Source organism: Cryptomeria japonica, chromosome 1, assembly GCF_030272615.1.
Source record: "Cryptomeria japonica chromosome 1, Sugi_1.0, whole genome shotgun sequence".
NCBI lineage: Eukaryota > Viridiplantae > Streptophyta > Pinopsida > Cupressales > Cupressaceae > Cryptomeria > Cryptomeria japonica.
Genome location: NC_081405.1, coordinates 271,493,060 through 271,506,927, shown reverse-complemented (window position 1 = coordinate 271,506,927; position 13,868 = coordinate 271,493,060).

The following is a 13,868-nucleotide window of genomic DNA, read 5'->3' as shown; positions in this document are numbered from 1 at the left end:
AAATCAGCTGTGTTGGGCGAGTTCACTTGAAATCCCCCTCAAAATAGGACCGAAACTACAGTAAATCAGTTGCTTGTGGTTTCAAAATCCCTTTTGACTGATACTTGACCCATGTGGCCCTTCAAAATAGGGATTAGACTACTCATTTGGCCTATAAATCCTCCACAAATCAAGGGATTTGCTTCTTGGACGAACCTCCTTGATTCACTTTTGAATTTTGAGATTGAATACTGCATTGATGATTGCCTAAATGATTGGAATTTGAATTTGAATCTTGAACTTGCACGCATACATTGATGATTAGTTTAAAATTGAAATTCAAACCTTGTCACATTTTGTAACAATATTAATATGGTCTTTTAAGCATCCATTTATGCTTGCAAACTACAAAGTCACAAACTATGTCTGACAGTACCTTTAGGGCTCATATAATGCATTCTAACTCAGGTTACATGCTGCTCAATCCTCTTCTATTCATTCTCAATTCTGCCACTGCCTATAAACATACCCTTCAATATGCTTGTCTTGGATTTGGACTGAAAATCTTTAACTGGATAGTACTGTGTTTGGATTATTTGATAGTATTGATAAACATAAGCCAATGCTGTGATTATGACCATAACCTCCATGCATTAAGGGTGGTCTCATGAGTGGTACTGTGACTGCCTAAGACATTTTGAAAGTGTCTTTCATCATGTTCATTATGACTCTGTGTCTTCATTCATGAATTTCTCCTTCTTCCTTGTGCTTGTCTTCCATTCTTGTAACAATCACTATTCTTTCAACTCTTAAGACCGTCTTTTGACAACAAACTTATGACTGTCATATTTATTTACTAAGAAGACTCTGCCCTTTTCCACTGTGTATATCCATTTTGAGGAGGTTCTATGGCGAGGTACTGTCTTATTGAGGACTGATAGCTTGAAACCCTATCACTGTTCTAACAGTCTTGTGGTTGCACCCATCATCAAAAGATGTTGTCATTATTCATTCACGACTGTCCCAAGCATCTTTTCCAGTGGCGTTATAACTCTGAAACTCTAAGGCTTTTGATCACATGAAAATACTTTCTTCTATGGACTATGGTGGCCTTGTAGGATTGTGCACCAATACCACTATTTTTAATACCTCTTTGACTACAAATGATGATGCTTTGCTTTATGCCTTTGATATACTTCTGATTGGTTGCATTTTGGTTTGTCACTATGTCTTTTCATCTCTTACTATCCTATCACCATTTGGACTGGGTTCTCCTCATGTTTCATTTGCTTATTTGGTATGCACTATCTCTGTATTGATAGAATCCTTGATAATTGTTACCTTGGGGTTTGTGACTGCTCCATGGCAATCATTTGTTGCTCTTATTGTTATCAATAACTGCACTTATAATGGATCATGGCATGTACTACCCTTCAAACTATCCTTCATGTTCGATGTCCTTGATGAGTTTTAGAACTAGTGATTTGGGACTTTACTGTCTTGTGACAATGATTCTTGTCTTCAAACCTACAACAAGAGATCTTTGTGTCATGGATTCATCGTTGTAACTATCCTTTAGTCTTGAGATTATTTTTGTAGTTTTCTTATGTTTTAACTCCACTTGTAACTTTGAAATGAAACCTCTTTCTTTAAAAGATGTCCATTTGATTGTGTGATCTTCATGGAGTTATCTTTCAGGACATGATATTACTCAAAGGCTATGATCTTTGTGTGCATTGTTAATGTTTGATGGCTGCAAACTCACTCTCACTGTCATTTCTATTTGGTATTGTGACAAATAACATGTCTGTCAACTGTGTATTGCAATAGGCTTTGAATCATCATGAAACTTGACCCTTTTTATGCCCTAAACATTGACCATGATTATGTCTTTGACTATTTATTGATGACCCACCATTGCCCTGTATTGATGCTAGATATTGCAACCAGACTGTCTTAATGACTATATTGACTGTGACAATGACTTCTTTGACTCTCTTCATGGGCCTGCACAATGTGTGTCAATACATCTATGTCAAATTATTAGACCTCTGCCTTGTTATGCTGTTCTAACTGTCTGATTTTGATAGTGGTTTCCATACCGTATTCCATTGCTCATTGGGGATGCTCTCAAGTTCACATGTCACTGTGATAATCTATTGAGCTGCATTTTATATGATTGTGGCTTCAAATTGTGTATTCATATCTCTGTCTTCATAGTGCTTACTGTGCATTAGGCATAAGATCTTTTACCAGTATCTTTATTCATTTGAAGCTCTGTTTCATGACTTCTAAATTGCCCCTCTGTCCAACTTTGGTATTCACTGTATTTGACTAATCATTATGCCTCTTACATTATGCCTCTTATATCTGAGAATGACAATGCTCATCATTTTCTCATTGCCATGTTGTCCAATTTACTTTTGTAACTGCATTTTGGTAGTGATTAAGGCTTCTCTTACTGTTATATTTCTGAGTTTGACTACTTTTAATAGTGGACAGGGCTATAGCTTACTGTGTCTTTCTTCAATGATCTGACAATGCATGCTCATCATGGCATATAAAACTTATTGACACATACTACATTCCTTTTAAAGATCACCGTCATCCTACTATTTGTTTCAACTTGGTATTTTTCTTCTTTGTCAAATCCACTGCTTCAGACTTGTGTAGGTGCCTTCACTGTGGCTTTGTGGCTCAAATCTAAAATTCTATATCATACATCTGCCCTTGTTACCTTTAGTCACAGAGGCTTATTCTTTATACCTCCCTTCACTAAGCATCCTCAATAGCAGCTATGATGTCCACTTGACTTTGTTCACACTGGACTATGAGGTTATGGATTGTCACAAGGCTCAAGAGCTGCTAATTGACTATATACTCATGCGAATAGTCTCAAACCCTTGTGACTATCAATCTATCCCTATGCATCTCAAGGGATAACAACTATAATATTCCCCTATACAATCATCCCTTATATTCAATCCTTACACCTTTCTTATTTAAACTACAAAAGCATTTTTAGAAAATCTTCCAGAATAGATAAAGGAGACATAATGAAACAATAGGTAAAAACATAGATTTCACACAACCCTTTACCATTAAGATTCACCAGTATAATTGTTAATGGGTTTCTTACGAGTGTAGAATATAATACACACATGTGCTATGGATGAAGTCTGCTAAAATATGTGGCTATCTCTAGCCATAATCTTCTAGGATTTGCATGCAACATGCTATGCATCCCTTCTGGACGAATGCAACGTGTTGCTTACCCTCTGTTTTTTGTTGATGGCTGCCACCACTGTATCCTGTCTGTTGGAAACTCACAGAAAATGGACTCTTGTCTACACTACAACTAAACTCTTCTATGAGGAAACCCTATACTCACTCTTTCTATGTGGAAAATCTCATGATAAGGAGACATGTAAAAAAACAAGAAAAACCACCTAGATTCTAACCTTTGGCTTCATCCTTCCCTCCACTACATCTTTTCAAAAACATTTGTTCAACAATACGTGGTCCCTTTAGAATATGATAAAAAAATTTTGGGAACTTTTACCATGAATTAAAGGAAATGACACTTCTTGATATCTTTGTGAACAAAGACTATCAAAATCATTTCACACCTCGAAATGTTAACATGAACATTGAATTTGACTCTTTGATTCCTAATTCAAAAAAAATTTAATGAGACTTAGAACCTTGTGTGCGACTTATTTTAATGTTGAAGGTAAAAAATAGACAACAAATACACATGCATAACCATCTCAACATTTGAGGAAATCAAGGGAGTTCGGTTTATCTGGATCACCAAGATCTTCCTAAACTCACTTTGGATATACTAGCACTCCAGGTCATGAGATGAGGCATCACTAATCTATTTCTTATCTTATTAAGATGAATTACTACTACCCATCCTACCTAAGATTAATTATTAGGTTATCACTTGATTATACAATAAACTCTCAATGAGCTATCCTGAAGATCTAGACCCCAACTCCTTAATACAAGGAATTCTAGCAGTCCATTCCTCATGACCTCGATAGATTCATAGAATCCCACTCTCCCTAATCACGCTCCTATACCTGAGGGTAACAACATATTCATATGCAAGAACAAGGGCTCTCCAAAAAAATATAACCCAGATAACCGAGGTTTCCAACCACATTGTTAATCATTAAACATGTAAACAAATGTCGACCCATACAACCTCATAGGCAACATGAAATCACATAGTATCCAATATCCACAATAATCAAATATATCTAAATGAGCCCAATACAACAAGAAGGTATTATTCATTTTTCTTAACACATAAGAAAATAAATACTCAATCTTAATCAATAAATCAATCCCAGAACATCTCAGGAAACTCAGAAATATCAAAAAGACGACCTCTGGACTGACAAAAATAAAAACAAAAAGCCAAGAAACAACTTGGAAAGCCAAAACTAACACAAAAAGCCAATATAATAGTCTACCACATTCACAAACTAGAACAACACATTTAATTAGCAGAGTAACACATATAATAAATAATACAATGTACTTATGTGAATTTTTGCAACGCATTCCCCCAAAAGTACAACACATATGCACAGAGGTATAGTGCATACACAAGACAAAACAACACAAACCAGACACAGTCTAGTGCATTTACAACATTAGACAACACATACACCCTTTAGCATAGGGCATTCACTCCTCTAGTGCTTTTGCTAAATGATATAGTGCATTCAACATAGGGCAACATAATCTTAGAAAGAACGGAGAATAAAATTACGATTAAGACCATAAATCAACACAAAACCTTTATGGCCTACAAAATGAACTTCCAAAGCTTAGACAAACATGAGCACAATACGAAACAATAAAGATCAAAATCAATATGCGAAACAAGCACAAGGCCTCAGGTATTTCCTAGTTATACGAGCTAAATAAAAAATCCAAGTCCTCAATACTGAGGAATTTCCATGGGACAATGAAAGCTAAATCTTCACAAAGATAATACAAACCAATTAGCACAAATACACCCGCACGCACAAAGACAACCCCCACTCACAACAATGACTAGCTAGTCCATAACAACCAAAAGGATGGTTCCAACAAATCAAATAGGCTCATAACAATTCATTTTCGGAAAGAATCCAGAAAACCAATACATACAAAAACACAATCATAGCCAAAGCTTATATACCATTTACACATGCATTTTCAATATTGAATAATTGCAAAACTTTCTCAGACACATAGAAGAAACTCCTTTCGAAATAAAATGTAAAGAAGGCTCAAGATCATCCAACCTGGTGATTAGAAGTTATGCAAAGGCAATTTGCAGAAGAAAGTCCAAATCCACAATCGCTAATGAAATCTAGCTCCAAGAAATCCAAGCCAAGCTTCCCCAAAAGTCAAATCAAATTCACAGAAAATTTGTCCATCCACAATAGTATGCAGAAAATTTCTTCAATTAGGCAACCCCCCAACAATCTCAGAAATCCAAAAAAATAGAAAATTAAACCGAAACTATGCAAATCCTCCAACCAATCAAAATAATCCAAAATTTACCAACCATGCCAAATATCGAGATAGAATAATATAAAATAATATTATTTAAACCTCCCAAATCTCACAACCAATCATAAAATAGGGTAGGTAAGATAAATAGTTTAAATAATAAATAAATGAATAAACCAAAAGGAAAAAGGGGAAATAAATAATAACCGATAAATAAAATATAAAAGCTAATGAAATAAATCCAATAAATCGAAATCCCAATAATAAATAATAAATCACAAAACAATATAAATAAATGACTCTCAACAATTAAATCCACAATAAATAAATAGAAGGGCTTACCAATAAAATAATTCAATTAAATAATATAAATACTCAAATGAATGTTTAACCATAAAATAATAATAATATAAAACCACCAATTAAATATAAATCCTCAATAAAATAATCACATGTCATCAATATTTAAATATTAATGCCATCCCTTAATTTAATATATCATTATTAAACTTATTTACGCCTAATTAATTGATAATTTAATTAACCAATAATCACAACTCCTCAAGACAACTCTAACCATGATTTAAAGACTGACATGATACCAGCTAAACCTAGAGTGTATAATGGGATTTCATGTCACCTCCAATCAACTTGCCATTGGGATAAAGACATGCTCAAACCTGTGAAGCCAGGTGGAGTCGATCTTTAGGACCTGCAAACTCGTCACCACCAAAATACACACAACAAAGTATGTATATAACATATAACATGAAATACTCAGACAAGTGGAAGGGAATCACAATGTCATAGCATGCTCATAATGAGTGGTATGACATCGTCCCCAACACTACTGCAGTAGTAGACAATCATGACAACCAAGCACCATCACTATCATCATATCCAATATAACCATGAACTGAGGTTAGCACATAGTAAGATACATCAAATCACCATAAACAAATATAAACCTCGCATATATGTGTGCATATAAACCACCAAATCTGAGTCCATCATCATATAGTCCCAAATACATAATCATTGACATAAAACCATAATGTCAACTGCAAATATGATATGTCCTTGCATCAACTATAAAGCATCCAAGTCATAAATAAATCCATAAATATCTATCAAAAGTATCATAAAATAGACTAAGCAAGTCTATTGATGCCTAAAGAAAAGATGAATTAGGGAGGGGCGCTACGCAACACATTATATGAAATCATCCATAGAAGTAATTTTTTCCTAATATAGTAATTACTCAATTGGAAATAAAAAAGTGCACAAAAGAATCGATCCCTTGACCCATTATTCTTTCCAATATTTATAGGGTTAACTAATCTAAGTAACTCAAACTATTAATTCTAAATAAATCACTCATCCTTGTTAATCAAGGAGAGGATTAGTTGATAAAAGAACATAAATGAGAGATTACAAACAAAAAGTCCTAATTGCAACTCAATTGTCATCACATGAAGAAGATATAATTATGAAGACATGTGTGTAATAGAACTAATGATTGTAATAAAAGAGTTCTTAATGTTGCAATTGTTTGTTGGTGAAAGGAGTCTTATGCAGCTACTTGATGAGCAACTCAACAGTCATCTTCATGATGTTGAGTGCACAAAGATGAGTGTTGTTGAAAGAAAAAAAGGAAAGAGATTGAAAAGGAAGTATGGAAGACTTTGAAACAATTCAATTCACATTGGGAGAGAGTAGGGCAAATCTTGACAACTTTGGAAAAAAGTATAGAAGAATATGAGAAATGATAAGAACCACAAACATATAATAACATAATTAATATATTGAAAAAGATAGATCTCACACAAGACAAGGCATTTTTGTGGGCCGAGATGTCCTAGTATCCAATATATGTTGAAATGGAGTAAACCCTTGAGGTAGCATAACACCATACAATAATCTTTATGGAAGAAACCACACCATCCTATATCTCCATCAGATCCCAAATACAATATCATACTTCACACATCTCTTACAATGATAATCACCTTCCTTCATATATACATCCTCCAAATATCATAGTGGAAGGGTAAATCCTAATGAAGGCCTACTCAACTCCTGATATAATTAATTACACAAATTATTCACATGACCCGACATAACTAACCTAAGGGATGCATGCCACATGTTAGCATTTCCATCCACATAAATACCTTGTAATATCATATCCCTAGTTATGTTACATGCCATTCCTCCTTGACATGTTTTATCGACAAAACATGAGAAGAAGATAGAGAGTATGACTATCACAAGTTATTAAACAAATATGATACTATGATCAATTATCTAACCATCCATAGTTGATCCTTGTTGTACCTTTTAGTTGATATTTCTTTGATCCCATCTATGATCATAATTTGTTGCACCTATTTGATTCCATTCCTTATCATTGTAATTCCTCCTTTGCTTCCATGAGTAGCCATTACTTTTGTGATACCACTAATTGGTATTGTTGTTTCTTTGATTCCATATACATCTATAATGATTTCTTTCTTTATTCCATATACTATCATGTTTCCATGAAGGCTTCCTCTATGATTCTTGTCTCTCGCAATGATGTGGATTCTTTTATATTGCACCCTTTGTTATCACTTGAACCTTCTCTGATTCTTCACCAGTTTTAGCCACTTGTTTTAGTGATTCCTTAGTAGAATTATTATCTCTTCATTTTTGTCACATTTGATCATCTTGATTTTCCTCTAATGCATTGTTACAATCTTCTTGAGATTCTTGAGCTTTCTCTTCCTTGAGCATTGTTTGGACTTATTTATGTGTAATTGTAGACAACTAAATTGACCATTAATATTTGGTCAATTTTTCTCTCTTATTCATTTGTTCTTGTCATCTTGATAATTAAATAGTTAATAATTATTTAATTAATTATCGTTATTCTTCTATCCCTTAGCCTACCATTATAGGTGAATTAATTTGATTAATTTACCTATTAGACTATACCTTTACTCCTTCATCTATTAAATTAAGTAAATCCCCCATTTATTTAATTTAATTCTTTTTTGTCTTTTTGCCTACATAGAATTAAAATGAATTTTTATTTTCCTTTTCTCTCTCCAAATTTCAAATCCTCCATTACCCCCATTTGTATCCTAGTTATATTTATAATCTACCCAATTAGTGCCCTATTCATTTTCATATTCCCAATCTATTGTATTAGGAGAGGGTAAACCTCTTGCCATAAATGGCCTCCCAAGCTGCCCTAATAGCCTTAAAGCCAACCTACTTTTGGGAAGGTACCCACATGGGTCCCTTCCCCATTTTTCCCATCCAACAAATTTAAAATTCCTTTATTCCCATTCCTCAAGTACATGGAGTATGGGGACAAGAAATGCCTTTATGGTAAGATCTTGTCCATACTCCAAGTGTACTCATTTTCCAACCACATCTCCTCACCTCTTCTTTCCACTTGGAAATCTCTCATGCACTGTGAGGGCTAAGTAATCATTCACCATTGATCTCATGCACTCAATCTTGGCCCTCCATTCCATCCCCCTTCATTCAACCTTTGCAGTTAGCCATTTTTTATTGATTCTGTCATAACACACATATCATCTTCGTGCATCTTAAATCTTTGAGCACCTTTATGTTGCCAAAATCGTGAGCATACATGAATTTAACATTGCTAGGAAAATATACACAATGAGGATATCAACATACTATGTTTTCATTCGATTGGGTGATGGTTTGAATGCTTATTTGCCCTAACTTGATTGTTTCATTGTTTTATGTTTTTGAGTTGTTTTTATTGCTAAATAAATTCCTTTTGAATCACCTTTCATTGCACACATTTTTGCACACCTGGTGGGACCCACATCATGAGTTCAAACTAACATCTTTGGTTAATTTTATCTTTTTATGTCTCCAAGTTGTGGTTTGGCAGGTTCATTCACAAAATGGTGGCTTTGCCTTTATTTCAACGATTTTGTAGAAAAAAAACTTTCAAATTATGGTTTTTACTAATTCAAAGTGATTTCTCTATAAATTAGTGAGTTTGCAGGAATTTCAACAAGATTTGTCCTAAGATACAAATCCATAGACTCAAATATTATTGGAGGGCCTGAAATTATTTTCGTAGTTTTGTATTCCAAAATACAAGGGTGAGGTTAATAATTGCTTTGGTGGGTTTGAAAACCACATCAATGGATTTGTACAAAAATATACAACGAGTACAACAATTATTTAGTAGGATTGGCAATAGTTTCAACAAACTTGATTTGTGTATTGGTAGGATTGATCTATGTGTTGACAAGTTAGTAAGTAAATCAATGGAATTGATATGTCTTTCAACAGGATCATGAATTAAAATTGCAAATCTTTCTATTTTATCGCATCTTTAGATTTGTGTTTTGGGTGCTATCTAGATAACTCATCTTGTGTTTATGATGAAACTGATTCATTTGTGCAAATTTCCTAAAATAATCCAAGACAAAAATATGAAACTATTGACATAATTATTTGTAGGCATGGTCAAAGGCTATAATATTTCCACCAATATAAGTACATTTGAATTACAACTTAAAGACTTGATCATACTACATTTATCTGGATGTCATTTCATAGCCAAATTTCTATAGGTATAGGGAATGTCAGATGTGGAATAGTCTTTTTGTAAAACCAAAATAAAATAAAAGCAACCCTCTTTGGAGTCCTCCATTCCCATATTCATAACTTCCTTGTGACCTTCACCCACTATTAACTATAACCCCAACCTTGCTTATTAAGGTAAACAAGCAATTTGTTGGCATATGACAACCAAATATCATGTACCTCATTCATATGGTACGAACCTAATATTCATAATAACTCTTCAATCAATCCACAATGAGACAAACATCTTATATTAGTCATCTATTGGCAAGAAATATCAATTGGATGTGTGAGATGGACTTAGATAGGCACTAAATTATCACTCTGAAATACAATCTATTGATGGTTGTGACACCTTTTTCTGACATTTCTATGAAGTCTATGACAACACAAAAAGATTCAAGCCCTATCATCTACATTTTGACACATTGACCTCCAGCTCTTGTTGCACCGAAGATGAAAATGGAGAGATGCAAGACAAACCAAAACTAAAGAAAAATAATTGGAAATATTTTGGTGGTAACAATTACCAATTCACCCATGTGCTCCTGCACCAACACACTAGACATGAAAAAATTGTGAGTAGAACTCACAAAATGGAATTAGGTAATTAATTACCCTTCCAAGTTGTTAATAACTTGTAGAGAACTCCATCGTTGTGTCAGGAACACAAAAGCACTTATTTTTTCTCCTCCTACAGTATTTCGTTGGAACAACTATGCTCCTCCTCCCACAAATTTTCTCACCACTCTTCGCTCCTCTTGAGCATTTTCACCAACCTTGTACCATCCTCCTCTGCCAAAGGCTCTCTCCTCTCCTTGAATCCTTTGTGAATCCATCCCCCCATTATCTGGCCTCCACCAAATAATATCTTCACCCTCCTCTTTCATGGATTTTGATCCATTGTGAATTGACCACCTTCACCAAGTTTCACTGGTAGTATCTGTTGCTTCCACATGCAAACACACCATATCTTCATACAAATCCACAATTGGACAACTCTTTGTATCCACTATCTTATACAAATCAACTTTTTTATTACAAAAATTAAAATTTACCTCCACTAATACAACATCTTCTTCATCACCTCTCACTATAACTGCAACCTCATTAGGTAGCCAAACTTCTTTATCTTTTTCTTCACTCGAAGAAATCCCTTCTGCAAACAACACATTAGGTTCTTGATAAAGCTCTTCTACAACCTCTACTTTTTGAACCTCTTCTTCTTCTACAACCTCATCTTGCAAGGCACTTCCATCTCTGTCACTTTCTCCACTTCCACTCACCTATTGTTTGTCCACTGTGACCATTTTCTCCACTCTTCTCTCTTCATCTCTCACCTCATCTCTTTTCTACTTTTCATTTGTGTGGGATTCTCTCACATCCTTCTCAAGTTCCAATTGTAACTACCCCTTTTCAAGGGAATTTTCCATATTTTATAACTCTCTTCCCAATATCATTCCAAAAATGAAATCATCACAAGTCTCCTCATGACCTACCTTATCCTCTTCTTCGAACTCATTAGTAGCAATCTTCTAACGTTCTACAATCTGCAAAATATTATCCTTCATGGCTTGCTATATTTCAATTGATCAAGACTTCACACATCTACAATGACACTTTCAATCTCCCCACAACCACTTTACACTTTCAACTCTTCTTCCATAGCTTGTATCTCTTAGCTCTCAATTGTTTAGGACTCCTCACACACCTACAACAATTCTCTTGATCCTCTTAGACAAATCTACTACTTCAACCTCACTGACATGTCTTGGTGTAGACTCTACATGCTCAAGATCTCTAGCTCTGATACCAATTGATGCAAGATGAGTTACTCCCGACTGCAAACACAAATAATCATAGAGACTCTCAACATTCAAAGTAATATTTAGATTGCAAGAAAGAAATCAAATTACATTCTTGTTAAATTTGTGTACACAAATTAACAATCATTGGTCTGTGAATGGTCTCTCTTCCTCTCTCTATAAAATTTACTCTTCTCTACAACAATAATGCACACACTCCTCTTTTCTCTCTCAGTACGCACATTCACTTCTATTTTCCTAGAAAGGGCCTCTTCTTTGTTTTCCTTTGTTCTCTCTCTCTTTTCAAATCTCCACAACCACATCTCAGCTTCTCCCTAACCACATATATGTTGCACATACCCCACTAGTCAATGCTTTCTAACTCTTTCTTCTTGGGTCAATACTTCTCCTATGGAGCCCCCTCTCTATTTTTTGCTTCTATGCTTGACTTGCTTAATGCTCTTTAGATTTTTGGTTCCTCAGTTTTACATTTGGTATGGAGACATTTTGACTTCTAGGCAACAAATTATAAAGTTATGCATATTAAACTACTAAGTTAATAATGATTTATGGAGTCACAAAAGTTACATATAGGGATTATAAACCAATTTTATGTTTGATGTTACATTATAATATTTTATTAATCTACCTTGTTGAGATATCTGTCATCTAAGTCTGATAAACCAACATAGAAATATAGAGTGGCAAACCACCATAAGAGTATCTTTGTATAAATATTATTGAAATATAGATAGTTAATCAAAGGGTGAGATGGCTTCAAGCACGAAGGGAGGTTGCGGGGTTCGAGCTAGGGCATCGACGCCCTAGCTCGTGGGCGGTCTCTGCTTGCTTGTGCATCAGGGGAAGGGCATTGGGTCATCTTGCATGGAGGGGAGTACCTTTTGCTGGGTGACTGGTGTTGGTGGTGGTGGGGCGACCTATGGGTGGAGGGTTTGTGCAAAGTGCTGCAGGAGCTCGGGTTCTTTTTGTGTTGCTTTGTGATTGCTTGTGGGGTGAGGGGGATTTGATCCGTATTACTCTTTGGTGGTACTTGGGTGGGGTGGGTGTTCAGTGTATTGCTAGGGTGTGTGGTTTCCTCTTTCATTTCCCTTTGGGGTGTGGGTTTTTCATCAGGTGCGATGTCTAGAACTGGAGGAGAGGTCTCCGGGGCATCACTCGACATGGATTTTCATGCAGCACTGGGTTTGAAATCCTCATCTCAAGGTATTAAGACCTTTGATAATAATCTTTTTGTTTCAGATTTGGGGTTTGGTAGTGCTAGTATGCTTGATGGCTCTCGGACTAAGAAGATCAATGGTTGTTTGGAGAGATGCACTGAGAGGCTGAAATTGGTAATCCTCCAAAGATGATAGCCAAAGATGTTGAATACTTTTCAAAACACTCGTTATATTGCAAATTTTTGGGGATGAGGGTTTCTCTGCAATTTTTGGAGAATTGGGTTCAAAGGAATTGGGCGCCAGAAGGGGAAATGGATATTATGTTGTTGGCTAACAATTACTTCATGGTTACTTTTAATTGCATGGATGATTGCAATAGTGTTTTTGAAGGAGGCCTGTATTTTTATAACCAGGTGGGGCTGTTCATCAAACCTTGGCATGCAGGATATAACCCTTCGAAGGAGCTCCCAAATCGGGTCCCAATATGCTCTCGATTACCTCATTTTCTGGTCGAATGTTGTCAGGAGGATGTGTTGCGAATGATAGCTTCATTGCTTGGGAAGCTTGTTAGATCTCCAACGCAAACCCTGGGGAGAAAGGTAATGACTTTTGCATGTATCTGTGTTGAAATTGATCTTAGTAAGCCTTTGCCAGATGCTATAGATATGTGTGCAAGCTCTTACTCTTGGGTCTAGTAGCTTAATAATGAGACTTTACCATTCTGGTGACGTCTATGTCATGAGTATGGTCATTTGCAGCACAAGTG